General features: G+C 44.7%; 1 long non-coding RNA gene across 1 annotated transcript in view; it reads left to right on the top strand.

Annotated features, from left to right (window-relative positions):
• Window positions 1–12,140, top strand: part of LOC138990422 (uncharacterized) — a 39,113-nt gene extending 26,973 nt beyond the window's left edge. The window contains exons 2-3 of the long non-coding RNA XR_011466525.1: window positions 645–741; window positions 7,584–12,140. This is a non-coding gene — a long non-coding RNA (uncharacterized lncRNA). The remainder of the gene's footprint in view (window positions 1–644; window positions 742–7,583) is intronic.
• Window positions 12,141–14,008: the final 1,868 nt, after the last annotated feature.

A 14,008-nucleotide genomic window follows, 5' to 3' on the forward strand; every position in this document is an offset into this window, starting at 1 on the left:
CTTACTCTTAAGATCATAGAGATAGTTTCCTCATTTCCTCTGCAAGCCTGATTCGTTTTAACATTTATATTTAGGTTGGTGATCCCTACCACATTAATTTTTAGGTACAGTGTTGGGTAAAGATTAATTTTTCTAATACATATTATTTTCTGTATGGATAGCAGTGGCACCCTTGCTGTAAATCAAATGAACACGCATGTTTTGCTCTATTCCTGGACTCCCAATTCTGTTCCATTGGTCTGTTTATCTATGCTTGTATCAATACCACCCTGGTTTAATTATAGCTTGATATTAAGCATTCATATCTGGTGATGTATATTCTTCTTCAAGATTGTATAGGTTGCTCTAGGTCCTTTGTATTCTGATATAAGTTTTAGAATTGACTTGATAATTTCTAATATAAACTTAGGAAATTTGATTGTGATTGTAATAAATCTATAAGTCAATGTAAGGAGGACTGATCTAACAAGATTGTCTTCCAATCCATTTATTTAGATCTTCTCTATGGCTTTGTTGAACATCTGATTTTATTTACTCAACCATGGAGTTACCTTACCTTTTTCTTCTTATTATAAACAAGATTATATAAATGTAATATATATTTTTTCATTACTGCTTAAGGCATTTTTTCTGGTTACTTGCAGCTAAAAACATCCCAAGTGATATAACATTCTTGCTCTGTGGTGTGATGGATTGATTAAGTAGAAGGCTCGAATCAGTGCTACTCCCTGTGTGGCCATGGTAAGTCACCTAACCTCTCTGGGCCTATTTCCTTATCCATGGAAATCTCATAGGGTTGGAAAGTTCTTCTCTTTTTCACAAACTAGTGAATTCTGACTCATATTTTTTGTCTCAATTTAAGTATCATTTTCTTTGGGATGTCTCTTTTGATTCTTCCAGTAAAACTTCCTAGATATTTTTTTCTATGCATGCCTTTCAAAGCGATCAGTACACTGTAATATCATTGCTTGCATACTTGTCTCCATCAGTACCTTACTAATCAGGGAACAGAGGGTGCGCTTAAAGGGCTTAATTGAAGAGAGTTTAATGAAGGGACAATTATAGAGGAATAGACAGGATTAAGGAAATCCGCACAGGATGATGAGGAACCCCAGGGACTAGCCACAGAGGCAAGTCATTACCATTCTTGGGTCTGAAGGATTGAGATAAAGGAAGTATTATTGGAACACAGTGAGACCTGTAGCTATGGGGGAGGGGCTGTCTGACAGGTGCTATGAGCTATAGGGGAACATAGCTGTTGGGAGAACCACGGGCAGTTAGAGAGGGGAGAATAAATACCCCATCCCCTCTGTCATCCTCCAATTTCCTTCAGCTCTCATTCGGTCAACCCAACCAGAGAGAGAAGGCAAAAGAGTCCAAGTGATATGGTTGTAGAGATCAGCCTCCTGGGGCACAAAATAAAGCAGCAAGAGGCAGAGAATGGATATAGGAGAAGAAACAGGTACTGATTAGTATACTCATCTTCAGCATAAGCTTCTTGAGAAAGGACAGAAAAATAATGTTGCCATAGTTTTTCATACACCTGTTAACAAAAATCTGAACATATCATAGAAAATAAAAGGCCCTTACTTCCCGCGTAGCTCAGTCGGTAAAGTATCTGCCTGCAATGCTAGAGACCTGGGTTCACTTCCTGGGTCAGGAAGTTCCTCTAGAGAAGGAAATGGCGACCCACTCCAGTGTTCTTGCCTGGAGAATCCCATGGACAGAGGGGCCTGGCAGACTACAGTCCATAGGGTCACAAAGACACGACTTAGTGCTCTTTCTTTCTTTATAATGCTGAGAACTAACAATAGCTACCTATTTGTTATATACCATTTCAGACTTAATGTACATGCACACTTCCCAGGCGGCCCTAGTGTAAAGAACCTGCCTGCCAATGCAGGAGATGTAAGAGACGTGGGTTCAGTCCCTGGGTGGGGAAAATCCCCTGGCAAAGGGAATGGCAACCCATTCAAGTATTCTTGCCCAGAGAATCCCATGGACAGAGAAGACTGGTGGGCTACAGTCCATGGGGTTGCAAAGAGTTGCACATGACTGAAGTGGCTTAGCATGCACACTGAATATGTGGGTCTGTGGAAGATTGTATGTCCAAAAATTACCACAGCAATATTTCTGATCTTGTGTGGTCTTTCTGATACTGTCACTCCCCATCACGAAGTCAATGTGTATGCTCTCTCTTTGAGCCTGGGGAGGGCCTTGTGATGGACTTGACAGATGGGATGAGGCAGAAATGATGCTGCATGGCTTCAAAGGCCAGGTCATAAAAGGCGAAATGGATTTGCCCAGAAATCTCTTTCTCTCGGGATGCTTACCACGTGAACACACCACCACGTTGTGAGGAAGCCCAGGGCACATGAAAAGCCACGTGCAAGTATTCTGGCCGGTTGCCAGCTGAGGCCCCAGCTGACATTCAGCGTTAATTGCTGGATGAGCGAAAGAATGGGCCTCTAGATGACCCCAGCTTCCAGGCTTTGAGCCACTTCAGCTGATGCTGCATGGGGCCAAGGCATGTACCCCCATCAAGCCCAGCTCAGATGGAAGGTTTGTGAGCACAGTAAATGTTGTGTGTGTTTTCTAAGCCACTGAGATTTTGAGTGCTTTGTTACATAGTAATAATAACTAGAATAGAGGCAATATTAGAAAGTTGTGATCTCATGCTGTGGCACTAGACTTCTTGGTTTCAATGTGACCTCTGTCACTTATTCCCTGGGTAATATTTGGCAACTTGCTCGAATTCAAATCCTCGGTTTCTTCATCTGTAAAATGGGAATAATATTAAAAGTCTTACAGAGTTGGATTGGTCTACAAAACAATCAGCTTAGTTCTCAGCACATATTAAATTATAATTATTGATCACCAATTCCCTCAAAGACCACCAGAAAAAACTTGATGATAGAACAAAACTAAGTATATTAAACTTACCACAGAAAGGGAGAATAACATCATGAAAAAAGTCTCAGTAGTATCTCCAAGTGAAAATGTTAAGGAATGATACTTACAGGGTTTTGAAGGCTGCACTGGATGGTTTTAAGGTGGGTCATACAAGGCAAGTAACTGGTTGGGCTTGGGCAGAATTTGTGACATAAGAGCTTCAGATTGGTGAACACAGTAGGGCAAGGGAGACTTGCCCCCTAGACTCACTTAAAGTGAGTCTAGATGAGCAAGTTTTCTGTTTTGATAAGTAAAGTGTTTAATTTTTCTCTGTCTTATCTTCAAAGAATGGATACTTCTTGGAGCAAACCCCTTAACTATTACTTGGTCTTAGTATTATTTAACAATGGAACAGAAAAGTGTGTTGCTTTCAGTTCTCATTAATATAATTACTTTTTTTCATGGAAAAGGGATCATAGTCTTCCCAACTCATTACATTGAAACGTTCCTTTTCATTGAACAACATATCTTGGATATCTTTCCTTGCTGCTGCTGCTGCTAAGTCGCTTCAGTCGTGTCCAACTCTGTGCAACCCCATAGACGGCAGCCCACCAGGCTCCCCCGTCCCTGGGATTCTCAAGGCAAGAACACTGGAGTGGGTTGCCATTTCCTTCTCCAATGCATGAAAGTGAAAAGTGAAAGTGAAGTCGCTCAGTCGTGTCCAACTCTTAGCGACCCCATGGAGTGCAGCATACCAGGCTCCTCCGCCCACGGGATTTTCCAGGCAAGAATACTGGAGTGGGTTGCCAATTGCCAATTAATTTCATTCTTTTTAACATCTGCTCTGAAGGAGATCAGCCCTGGGATTTCTTTGGAAGGAATGATGCTAAAGCTGAAACTCCTGTACTTTGGCCATCTCATGCGAAGAGTTGATTCATTGGAAAAGACTCTGATGCTGGGAGGGATTGGGGGCAGGAGGAGAAGGGGATGACAGAGGATGAGATGGCTGGATGGCATCACTGACTCGATGGACGTGAGTCTGAGTGAACTCCAGGAGTTGGTGATGGACAGGGAAGCCTGGCGTGCTGAGATTCATGGGGTTGAGAAGAGTCGGACATGACTGAGCGACTGATCTGATCTGATCTGATCTGATATTCACTGGTACAGCTGCATTGTGACTTGTTTGCCCTTTCATATATCAACAGATACTTGGTGTGTATGTGTAGTAGGGTGGGGGAGTCCTAGACCCTCAGAACAGTGTCTGGCATAGAGTAGGCATCAGAAAGAGTTTGGTGTTGAAAGGAGAGTGTACCTGAAGTCTGTAAAACGCCATATACATGTAAGGTAAGGATGGACGGCTGGAATCCCCGTTACTGCATCTTATCCCATCCCACTTTTGTCACCTGTGTTAGGGATCATCTCAGGTTGCACACAGCATGAAAGAGGTCTGGAAGACCTTATATGCTCACAGTGAGGAATGAAGGAGATTGCTGAGAGGCATAAACAGCAGTGAGTGTGAAGAGCTACTGTATGGTAGCCAGCCAAGGCAGAGCTGGATGGAGGATGCAGCTGAGACTCAGAGGTGCTCAGGTGCCCAGGAGAGAGGCGGTGGCATTGAGTCAAGGTCAGTGAGAACAGATCATAAGTTTTAGTGGCTGCGGGCTGTAACAACTCATGACAAGCAGGCAGGGCAGGGGTACCTCATGAAACCAGCAAGGACTCAAAAGCAAGAGGAGGGCCACCTCTCCCCATTGCCATGAGGACATTACCCTACATCCAGATGTCTTCAGGAGAAGGAAGCCAAAGAGGAAACAATTTGAAGAAAAAATAGCAGCCCCGTGGCAGTTTAAAATTAAAAACCAGACCACAACATTTATGAAAATGAAGCTGATACAAAATAAAAATATAGGTTTTCAACCAGAGATGTTAACACACCAATAAGGGACATTTGGAAATAGGTGGGGCATTCCCGCCCCCCACAACTTTTTGTCCTGAAAATTTTCAAACAGAAATGTAAAAAGAATAATTGAACAAATGCACATACATCCATCACTTAGATCTCTCAATTGTTATGGGGATTTGGGGGGCCATAATTGTTTTATCTATTTTCTCTGAAGTAGTTTACAGTAAATTACAAACAGTTTGACATTTCACCCCAAATACATCTCTGAAAAATAAGGACATTTTTCTGCATAATGCGGGGGTATTCTTGGACGACAGTGGAGAGTGCTCCTGGAGGCAACATGGGCGAGGGGCAGTGCTGGGTTCACCTCAGCTCAGGGAAGAATTGTCTACCCAAAACTCGGACAGCGTCACCTTGTGGAAAGCCTGCTCCACGGAAAGACACACTTGTGTGGCAGTGTGTGTGTGGGAGGGAGCGGCGCAGGTAGGACGGGTGCTATCCTATATTTATTCATAAAAGTCACACACAAACTGATAAAATATTAGGTGTGTGTGTATGTTTTTTTTGTGTGTGTGTTAGTCGCTCAGTAATGCCTGACTCTTTGCGACCCCATGGACCATAGCCCTCCAGGCTCCTCTCTCCGTGGAATTCTCCAGGCAAGAACACTGGAGTGGGTTGTCATTCCCTTCTCCAGGGGACCCTCCCAACCCAGGGATCAAACCCGGGTCTCCTGCATTGCAGACAGATTCTTTACCAAGAAGAGCCACCAAGGAAGGTGCTCTAAGACATGAGGACATACATTCAACAAGATTATAAAGAAACAGCAGGAAAAAAATCAGCTATAATCCTACCCTCCAGGATCAACCACAGTGAACACTTGGCCTTATTTCCTTCTAGCCTCTATCTTTTTACATAGTTGAGATCAAACCATGTTTGATGAGATCATACATATTCAGTTTCTATCTTAGACTTCTATCAAAAGTCTCCTGACTCCTGTCCACTCACACCACCTAGTAGGTTGAGGGCCTGGAGAGTAAGAGATCTGTTTCTGAAATGAACAATATGCCACATTTTAAATAATGAGCCTGATTGTGCTTAGTCGCTCAGTCCTGTCCTACTTTTAGTGACCCCAGGGACCATTGCCTGCCAGGCTCTTCTGACCATGGGGATTCTCCAGGCAAAAATACTGGAGTGGGTTGCCATTTCCTCCTCTAGGAGATCTTCCAAACCCAGGGATCAAACCCAGGTCTTCTGCACTGCAGGCAGATTCTTTACCACCTGAGCTACCAGGGAAGCCCTGATGAGCCTGATTGGTGGCTTGTTAATTTACCCTACTCTAACTATTGCCTGGAAAATCCCATGGATAGAGGAGCCTGGTAGGCTGCTGTCTATGGGGTCGCATAGAGTCAGACACGATTGAGCGACTTCACTTTCACTTTTCACTTTTCATGCATTGGAGAAGGAAATAGCAACCCACTCCAGTGTTCTTGCCTGGAGAATCCCAAGGACAGCAAAGCCTGGTGGGCTGCTGTCTCTGGGGTTGCACAGAGTCGGACATGACTGAAGTGCCTTAGCAGCAGCAGCAGCAACTATTTGTGACCTCAATTAATCCTCAGGGAGACTTTATGATGTAGAGTTTATCATGCTATTTTCCAGGTGAGACATCTAAGGCTGAGGGAGTGCAGGAAGCTAGCTAGAGGTTCCATAAACTATGAGCTTCTCTACCCTGACGTACAGCCCCTAATACAATGATGGGCTCCCTGACCAGCTCTGAGGAGGGGGAGACAGGAATACTGGGGATGCAGAGCAGACTCTTCACCCAGGGTTCTTGGAAAATGAGAGACTCCCAGACTCTCTTCTGGGGAATCCTAAAGAGCAAGTAGGACTTATCCAGTTTTTTGGGTGTGTGTGTGTGTCTCTCTCTTTCCCCTTTTGGTCATCTAATCTCTGTTGGAGCATGGTTTAGGAAAGCAGAGTTCACCCATTTACGTCTGTGTACGTGTGCCTGGGGCCAGTACTGGAGTGAAAACACAAACTATCTGTAATAAATTAAAGATGGCTGAAAATTCTTTGACATTCTTTCCATTCAAGAGGAGGGATCTATGTGCTTCCCCTGGAGTCTGGCAGGTTCAATGACTACTTGACTAACAGAATGCAGTAGAAGTGAAATTGTGTCTGTTTGTGGGCCGAGACCGAAAGAGACTGGAAGCTCCACATTCGTTTGCACTTGCCCTTAGAACGCAGCTGCCATGCTGTGAGGAAGCCCAAGCAGTCGTGTAGAGAGACCCAGGTAGAGATAATGTGGGCCACTGGTCTATAGCCCCAGCTGAACTCCTAACCATCAGCCAGCACCAACCTGCTACCCACGGGAGTGAGGCATCTTGGAAGTGAATCCTTCAGTTCTATTCTAACCACTCCAGCTCATGCTTCATGGAGCAGAGATGAGCCAACTCTGCTAATCCCTGCCCAAATCACAGATTTGTGGGCAAAGTAATTGACTATTGTTATTTTAAGCCGCTACATTTTGAAATGGTTTATTATGCAGTATTAGATAACCAGAACACCATTGTTTTCTGAGCTGATCTAATAAGCCAAATTATATGTGAAACCTTTTACACATGCTGCCTCCTTTAATCCTCATACTTCTCACCAAGGTAAGAAAGATAATAGCTAACATTTACTGAGTGCATGCTATATGCCTACTGCAATTCAAAATCCTTTTGCAATTCATTTAATTTTGTTGTTCTAATAACTCTTTTTTATAAGTACTCTTATCCTCCTTTTACAGATAAACAGGAACAGAGAAATGGAAGAACTTGCCCCAAACCATGCAGAAGGTGGTAGAGCCAAGGACTCAATAACCAGATTTGAAAGCCAGCAATCCAATCACTGTAATTGTTTGCCTCTGACAGAAGATTGATGAGAAGACCCCCCATAGAGGCGAAGTGACTTCCCCAAGGCTGCACAGCTAATGGGAGATTTTGAACCACTTATTCTCTGGGTTCCTCCATTGAAGCTGCAATTGCCCTGACAGCACTGCCTGCCCTTTTGGGCTTCCGTCTGTATGAGACACGGCTGTCTCTCAATCTTCGTTGGTGTCCCTTAGCTTGATCTGCGTCCTTACTCTGCAGCTGTGGTCCCCAGTGACCTTTGGCTGTTCCCACACATTTAATTCCATCCTCAAAGCACAGGATTTTTCCAATCAAGAAAATTCTTTAGAAGAATGTGCCTCAGGCTCAGAAGGACTTTCCAGTAGAACTTTCCAACATTCCAAAGATACTCTGTGCTTTGAGCACAGCCTGGCTCTAGACCTCTCGCCCTTCCTGCTGGTCCCTGGCCTTTCCTGCACCTTCCTCCGTCTGCTTTGCAAATGAGGAATGGGGGTGAGCTGGGCAGAATGTCAGGGATAAGAGAAAGTGACCATGAGCTCTACTGTCACACAGGCATGTGCCCTAGGGCAACTACTTAACCTCTCTGAATCCTTACTTACTTACCTGTAAAATGGGGTTTTGAATAACCTTTTCCTCGTCAGGTTGTCGTGAGGATTAAATGAGGCAGTGTATGTGTTTCTCGGGACTCCCTTCAGAGTAAGCCTTCTTGCCTGTTTGCCTGTCGGTCCACAACTGCCCGTAGCTCCCACACTTGTGAGAGAAAGTCTAGAGGCTGCTGCAGGCCCCTGCGAGGCCATCACTGGAGCCCACGTTTCTGTCCACTAGTACAGAGGAGCACATGCTTTCTGCTTCTCTTCTGCCTCCCAGCACTGCTGTGAGTGCCTTTTGTTGGCACATCCAACCTACAAACCTGCTGGCCAGGGAGTCCTGGGAATGTCCCTTCTACGCATCTAGTCCCTGCCACGGGGGGAGAGCATGGAAGTGGGGAAGCGGTGCTGAGTTGCCAACAGGAAATCTAGCATATTTTCATTTCTACAGAACCAACAGGCAAGGGCAGTGCTTAACCCAGATGGGAACAACAGTCCTCACTGAATGAAGATACATGAGGCAGTGTAGAGTGGAAGAGAGCAAAGGAGAGCAGGGCTTACCTTGTGAATGGCCTAGGAAGCCAGAAAGACTGGTGTCTGGGTCTCAGGCACTTTGGAGCTGAGTTTGAGCATCTGCACTGGCTCAGAAATAAGATGTGTGCTACGCTTCGAATCAGGGGCTAGGAACACAGAGATGAGGGAGGGGTGGCGAACTTGCTGAGGGGCAGAGGCAGCCATGACTACAGTGCCGTGTTTCTGGGGAAAGTGGAGCATTCCAAGACTGCAGTGTGTCCTGTGAGCAGTTCTGTCAGGTGCAGTAGTGTGCAGGACGGGGAACCACATGGAAGCGTGTTCTCATTTGACTAGTTCTATGGCACAATTTTTGGTTGTAGAGTTTCCAAGCCTCATTCTCCAGGCTTCCCCTTCCCAGTGACTTCACTGAGTTAATCAATATCTTTTTAGTAAGTTCATTTTCTGCTTAAATTAGTCAAAGTTGGTTCTTGTGCTTGCCACCAAGTCCTGGACTATAGTGAACTCAGGCCACTGTGAAGATTAAATACAAAGACTTAGCACAGGTGGGGTATATCACAAGCACCCAGTATTAGTCAGATTCTGCAGCAGATAACTCAGACTCGGTTAAGCTGAGAGAGACTTAATACAGGGGATTAGGTGCTTGCAGGATTGTTGGACGTGTTGGATGAACAAATTCTAGGAAGAACTTTCAGGAATGTCTCCCAGAATATATCAACAAGATTGGTGCACCAAGGGAGCTTCTAAATTTTCTATGATGAGGAGGATGGATTTCAAGAAGTCTCTGTCCCTATTGCTGGCTCCATGACCATGTTGCCTCAGCTGAGAGGCACAGATCAGGAAATTGTGTTACTGCTGTTGTTTCCAGGGCCACACTGCCTCTGCCTTGGTTGATGGCAAGAGAACATATGTGCATGACCTTCCTCTCAGTAATACAGAACGAAACATCCATCGCTGGACCTCTGTTATCACCACTACAGGAAAAAACAAATGCTTACAGCATATGCTTGCTAAAGCGGAGAACGGAAATACATTCTCTACTGCACTTCCGGCTTTGCAACAGTGCATCCATTTTTGAAAGACAGGTGTATCAGGCACCCTTGACTTGAACTTGCCAGGTTTTTAGTCTGCACCCCACTCCAGTACTCTTGCCTGGAAAATCCCATGGACGGAGGAGCCTGGTAGGCTGCAGTCCATGGGATCACGAAGAGTCGGACACGACTGAGCGACTTCACTTTCACTTTGCACTTTCATGCATTGGAGGAGGAAATGGCAACCCACTCCAGTGTTCTTGCCTGGAGAATCCCAGGGACTGTGGGGCCTGATGGGCTACCATCTATGGAATCGCACAGAGTCGGACATGACTAAAGCGACTTAGCAGCAGCAGCAGCAAAGCATGTACTCCATCCAAGGAGCAGCGGCTGCAGGGGCGCAGGAGGGCCGAGAGGAGATACTCCACGTTCAAGGTCAGGAGGGGCGACCTCGTCCAAGGTAAGGAGCAGCAGCTGTGCTTTGTTGGAGCAGCCGTGAAGAGATAACCCCACACCCAAGGTAAGAGAAAGCCAAGTAAGACGGTAGGTGTTGTGAGAGGGCATCAGAGGGCAGACACACTGAAACCATAATGACAGAAAACTAGCCAATCTGATCACACGGACCACAGCCTTGTCTAACTCAATGAAACTAATCCATGCTGTGTGGGGCCACCCAAGATGGATGGGTCATGGTGGAGAGGTCTGACAGAATGTGGTCCACTGGAGAAGGGAATGGCAAACCATTTCAGTATTCTTGCCTTGAGAACCCTATGAACAGTATGAAAAGGCAAAATGATAGGATACTGAAAGAGGAACTCCCCAGATTGGTAGGTGCCCAATATGCTACAGGAGATCAGTGGAGAAACAACTCCAGAAAGAATAAAGGGATGGAGCCAAAGCAAGAACAATACCCAGTTGTGGAAGTGACTGGTGATAGAAGCAAGGTCCGATGCTGTAAAGAGCACTATTGCATAGGAACCTGGAATGTTAGGTCCATGAATCAAGGCAAATGGGAAGTGGTCAAACAGGAGATGACAAGAGTGAACGTTGACATTCTAGGAATCAGCAAATTTAAATGGACTGGAATGGATGAATTTAACTCAGATGACCATTATATCTACTACTGTGGGCAGGAATCCCTTAGAAGAAATGGAGTAGCCATAACAAAAGAGTCCAAAATGCAGTACTTGGATGCAGTCTCAAAAATGACAGAATGATCTCTGTCCATTTCCAAGGCAAACATTCAATATCACGGTAATCCAAGTATATGTCCTGACCAGTAACACTGAAGAAGCTGAGGTTGAATGGTTCTATGAAGACCTACAAAACCTTCTAGAACTAACACCCCAAAAAGATGTCCTTTTCATTACAGGGGACTGGAATGCAAAAGTAGGAAGTCAAGAAACACCTGGAGTAACAGGCAAATTTGGCCTTGGAATACAGAATGAAGCAGGGCAAAGGCTAATAGAGTTTTGCCAAGAAAACGCACTGGTCATAGCAAACACCCTCTTCCAACAACACAAGAGAAGACTCTACACATGGACATCACCAGATGGTCAACACCGAAATCAGATTGATTATATTCTTTGCAGCCAAAGATGGAGAAGCTCTATACAGTCAGCAAAAACAAGCCTGGGAGCTGACAGTGGCTCATGAATTCCTTATTGTCAAATTCAGAATTAAATTGAAGAAAGTAGGGAAAACCACTAGACCATTCAGGTATGACCTAAATCAAATCCCTTATGATTATACAGTGGAAGTGAGAAATAGATTTAAGGGCCTAGATCTGATAGATAGAGTACCTGATGAACTACACATGGAGGTTCGTGACATTGTACAGGAGACAGGGATCAAGACCATCCCCATGGAAAAGAAATGCAAAAAAGCAAAATGGCTGTCTGGGGAGGCCTTACAAATAGCTGTGAAAAGAAGAGAAGTGAAAAGGAGAAAAGGAAAGATATAAGCATCTGAATGCAGAGTTCCAAAGAATAGCAAGGAGAGATAAGAAAGCCTTCCTCAGCGATCAATGCAAAGAAATAGAGGAAAACAACAGAATGGGAAAGACTAGAGATCTCTTCAAGAAAGTTAGAGATACTAAGGGAACATTTCCTGCAAAGATGGGCTCAATAAAGGACAGAAATGGTATGGACCTAACAGAAGCAGAAGATATTAAGAAGAGGTGGCAAGAATACACAGAAGAACTGTACAAAAAAGATCCTCGTGACCCAGATAATCATGATGGTGTGATCACTCACCTAGAGCCAGACATCCTGGAATTTGAAATCAAGTGAGCCTTAGAAAGCATCACTACAAACAAAGCTAATGGAGGTGATGGAATTCCAGTTGAGCTATTTCAAATCCTAAATGATGATGCTGTGAAAGTGCTGCACTCAATATGCCAGCAAATTTGGAAAATGCAGCAGTGGCCACAGGACTGGAAAAGGTCAGTTTTCATTCCAATCCCAAAGAAAGGAAATGCCAAAGAATGCTCAAACTACTACACAATTGCACTCATCTCATATCCTAGTAAAGTAATGCTCAAAATTCTCTAAGCCAGGCTTCAGCAATATGTGAACTATGAACTTCCAGATGTTCAATCTGGTTTTAGGAAAGACAGAGGAACCAGAGATCAAATTGCCAACATTTGCTGGATCATCAAAAAAGCAAGAGAGTTCCAGAAAAACATCGATTTCTGCTTTATTGACTATGCCAAAGCTTTTGACTGTGTGGATCACAACAAACTGTGGAAAATTCTGAAAGAGATGGGAATACCAGACCACTTGACCTGCCTCTTGAGAAACCTGTATGCAGATCAGGAAGCAAGTTAGAACTGGACATGGAACAACAGACTGGTTCCAAATAGGAAAAGGAGTACATCAAGGCAGTATATTGTCACCCTGCTTATTTAACTTCTATGCAGAGTACATCATGAGAAACGCTGGGCTGGAAGAAGCACAAGCTGGAATTAAGATTGCCGGGAGAAATATCAATAACCTCAGATATGCAGATGACACCACCCTTATGGCAAAAAGTGAAGAAGAACTCAAAAGCTTCTTGATGAAAGTGAAAGTGGAGAGTGAAAAGGTTGGCTTAAAGCTCAACCTTCAGAAAACAAAGATCATGGCATCTGGTTCCATCACTTCATGGGAAATAGATGGAGAAACAGTGGAAACAGTGGGAGACTTTATTTTTTGGGACTCCAAAATCACTGCAGATGGTGATTGCAGCCATGAAATTAAAAGACGCTTACTCCTTGGAAGGAAAGTTATGACCAACCTAGATAGCATATTCAAAAGCAGAGACATTACTTTGCCAACAAAGGTCCGTCTAGTCAAGGCCATGGTTTTTCTAGTAGTCATGTATGGATATGAGAGTTGGACTGTGAAGAAAGCTGAGCACTGAAGAATTGATGGTTTTGAACTGTGGTGTTGGAGAAGACTCTTGTGAGTCCCTTGGACTGCAAGGAGATCCAACCAGTCCATCCTAAAGGAAACCAGTCCTGGGTGTTCATTGGAAGGACTGATGCTGAGGCTGAAACTCCAATACTCTGGCCACCTAATGCGAAAAGTTGACTCACTGGAAAAGACCCTGATATTGGGAGGGATTGGGGGCAGGAGGAGAAGGGGACGACAGAGGATGAGATGGCTGGATGGCATCATGGACTTGATGCACATGAGTCTGGGTGAACTCCAGAAGTTGGTGATGGACAGGGAGGCCTGGTGTGCTGCGATTCATGGGGTCGCAAAGAGTCGGACAGAACTGAGTGACTGAACTGAACTGAACTGAAAGCATGTACCAGTGGAGATGAGTGGGCCAAACTGTGATGTCAGAAACACACCAAATATAGGAATCACTTGTCCTGCTTAGTGCCCATGCTTTGCACCTATTTACTGTCTTTTGGGTGCCCTGCTTTGCTGGTACCCTAAGTATGCCTGCTCCTGCTAGACCAAGAACCCAAAGAGGAGAAGATGAGCAGCCACGGCTTGGGTCTTCCAAGGCAGACAGACAGAAAGTGGGCAGGATGTCAATTCCTTCTGTGCTTGGATGAACTAGTTTGACAGAACAAAGAGCCTTGCCATGTCGCTCGTCTCTGCAAGCTTTGAGGCCTAGATTCAAAATTCATTCCCCCAAGCAGGTGCTTCGAGATGCCCCTGCCTCTGGGACATGTGTGGG

This window comes from Bos mutus, chromosome 13, assembly GCF_027580195.1.
Source record: "Bos mutus isolate GX-2022 chromosome 13, NWIPB_WYAK_1.1, whole genome shotgun sequence".
Classification (NCBI taxonomy): domain Eukaryota; kingdom Metazoa; phylum Chordata; class Mammalia; order Artiodactyla; family Bovidae; genus Bos; species Bos mutus.